General features: G+C 42.5%; 1 non-coding gene across 1 annotated transcript; it reads right to left on the reverse strand.

Annotated features, from left to right (window-relative positions):
* Positions 1–1,129: 1,129 nt before the first annotated feature.
* LOC111763391 (U2 spliceosomal RNA) lies at positions 1,130–1,320 on the reverse strand. The gene has a single exon (XR_002796260.1). It is a non-coding gene; the product is annotated as a U2 spliceosomal RNA (small nuclear RNA).
* Positions 1,321–2,954: the final 1,634 nt, after the last annotated feature.

Below are 2,954 nucleotides of genomic sequence, written 5' to 3' on the forward strand. Positions count from 1 at the left end.
GCGGTCCGGCTGGAAACAAGCTTTTCCCCTCTTCGGGCCGCGGGCGCCTCGGCGCGGCCGGCGGGTTCCTAGGGAAAAAGGACTCCAGAGGAGCATCCCCAACCCCTGTGCAGCTCATCCTGCACCGCAGTTGCTGGGGGAAAGAGAAGAAAGGAGTAAAAAATGGTGGATTTTTCGGTTCACCCCTAAACCTCGATCAGTGAAACCATGTAGCCCGGGCCAACCGTCTCAAGGCAAACTGGAAGCTCCTCAGCTAGTCCTCTCTAATGCAGAAGCCGGTGAAAGCCAAAACGCCATGTATTAGGAGCTTTCTATGCCAAGACTGTCCTCAGCACTCCGAACATTGTCAGAGTAATGTAGAGTGGAGATCGGGGCCTGGACTTTGTGGTCAGACAAAATTGGTCTCCACGTTCGGCTCTATCAACGACCTGCTAGCTGTAGACCTTATTAGAGTCTTTGAGCTTCATGCATTCCATATGTTTTGGTTGTTTACAATGTGCAAAGCCCTGTGCCCAGCGTCTTAGTTTCTTCAAATTGCTCTAATTAAGTGAAATGCATATAAAGTGCTCAGCATAATGCCTATATATATAGTAAGCCGTCAAGCTGTTTATTATTATGTTGTGTACAACAACTTTATGTAGTGATAGCATCTCATTTTAAGCTGAGGAAAATGAGGCGTAGAGATGTTAAATAATATCACACAGCCGATAAACAATGGAGATGGGGTTTGAACACTGGCAGTCTGATAATAGACCTACATTTCAGTTCACTAGTACTTCCCAAATTACAGGTGTTTCAACAATTTATGTAGGGACAATTAAGGTCAAGTGTTGTAGTACAGTTACAGGCTTGGGTGGTTCTTCATTACTGAATAATAAGATGCTGAGGTCTACTGAAGATTTGTATGTATGTGTGGTAACATACATATGACAAACTTTGCTCTTTTAGGTCTGCTTCTCTGATGGAATATCATTGAAGGAGTGGCAAAAAGGAAGTTGGGGCCACTTGTTAAGAGGCATTACAGTTTAGTCCAAAAACAAGGGCCCAGAGATGTGGTCATGGAAATGGAGAGAAGTACCAGTTTCAGGATTTCAAATTCTTTGTGCTGGCTCAATGTCTTCTTTTTATTTTTCAGTGCACCATTCTTGGAAGTACTGCAATACCAGGCTGATGCATGGAGTGGATGGAGCAAGCCCCTCTTCCACCTCCCTGTTTCAAAAATCAATTTAATATGCTATCCTCACATAACAGACATATCAGATGTTAAACTGATAAGAACAGATACTACAGCCTACCTTAGCCAAAAGGCGGAGAAGTGATTGCTCAATGTCTTCTTGATGTCATTTATCTCTTTAGGCATATTGTCTTTCAACTCAATTTGATTTTGGAAATTTGTGTGCATCTCATTAATAAGTTATCCCAAATTCTGTATCTCTTCTGGGGCTTTGATATACTCCTTTTCTTGAACTACGTCTTCCATTTTCTTAGTATGGCTCGTAATTTTTTGCTGATGCCCAGGCATCTGATTAGGATGGTAGTTTATTCAGATGCTCAATTTCTTTCTCTTTCATAGGGTTTTAGTGGCAGGAGGCTGCTGTTTGATTCTTAGGTTGATTATTAGGATTGTCCCTGTTAACTGCTCAAAACTGGGCTCTGGACTCAATAATCGGTGTCAGATCCTTTTCCTAGGGCCTTGTGAAGGGAGGCTAGAAAGGCTGGGAAAAGCCTCACATTTTTTAGTTTTCTCACATGCACTCCCTTGGTCTGCCAGCAGTTGGCGCTCTTTTGAAAACCTCAGATCAATGCCCAGTCAGATGAATTTTGACGTTGCGATTCGCCTCCGTTTTCCCTCTCTCTTCTTGGTGGTGTGCAGCTTTCACCTGGTGTCCTAAATCCTAGACCATCTTTTTCCAGGCTGTTTCAGCCAGTCCTATGCCTATTTTTCTGGAGGAGAAGAGAGTCCCATGTCTTTCTACCCCGCCATCTTCCCAGAAACCTACCGATTTAAGAAATGCTTTGGAAGTAGAACTTACAAAATATATAGGTGTATATTGAATGCAGAGGAGGTTTCACATGCAGTCACACTGGCTTCACACTTAGAAAGGCCCCACATTTAGTTTAATCCTCTGCATTGCCATCTAGAAATCTTTAAAGGTTTTTTAATAAGAGGCCTTGAATTTTTCATTTTGCACAAGGTCTCACAAATTATTTGCTTGTCCTGATTGACTGTGAGGAGTGAGGAAAAAGGAGGCTCAAAGATTACAGTTAGGTTTTGCTTAAACAGTTGGATGGATGGGATACATTTGGAGGTATAAATTTGGAAGAAAAAAAGAATTCTGAGTTAAACATATTAACTTTGAGATTCCTCTTGTACATCATGGTAAGATATTTGTTACTTGACCTACCCCCACCTCCTCATTTTCTCAATTCCTAACTAAACCCTGTTTCCCATACTGTGGTTAGGTTTCATTGACTCTAGTTCTACCTGTCCTTGCACAGCAGATTCTGCCCAATATGGGTAAAGTAGTCAACAAAACTGAGCAGACTAGTTCCTTTTAGAAGGAGAGGTGAAGGTTTATCAACCTTATCAAACCTAAAGGCTTTTCAATCTCAGGCCATGAATATTTGTGGCAGAAACTGCTCATTGTCCCCCAATATCTGTTCTTGCCATCTATCTTTGTAAGAAACCTTCTACTTTTCAGTCGGGCACATGGCCACTTGGTATAAAGACATTTACATTTTCCAGTCCTCCATGCAGCTAGGCAAGCCATTTATAACATTCTGTTTAATGGGCTATAAGGGGAAGCGGAGTGTGCAATTTCCTTAAAGGAAGGGGGCATGCTATTTCTCTCTCTTCTTCCTTCCAGCTGGCTTCCATGCATTGACAGGAATCCCAGTAGAGTGCAGCAGAAGAGGTTCCTAGTGTTGACATCATGGAGCTATGCCAGTTCTGG

This window comes from Dasypus novemcinctus, chromosome 3 (assembly GCF_030445035.2).
Source record: "Dasypus novemcinctus isolate mDasNov1 chromosome 3, mDasNov1.1.hap2, whole genome shotgun sequence".
Lineage (NCBI taxonomy): Eukaryota > Metazoa > Chordata > Mammalia > Cingulata > Dasypodidae > Dasypus > Dasypus novemcinctus.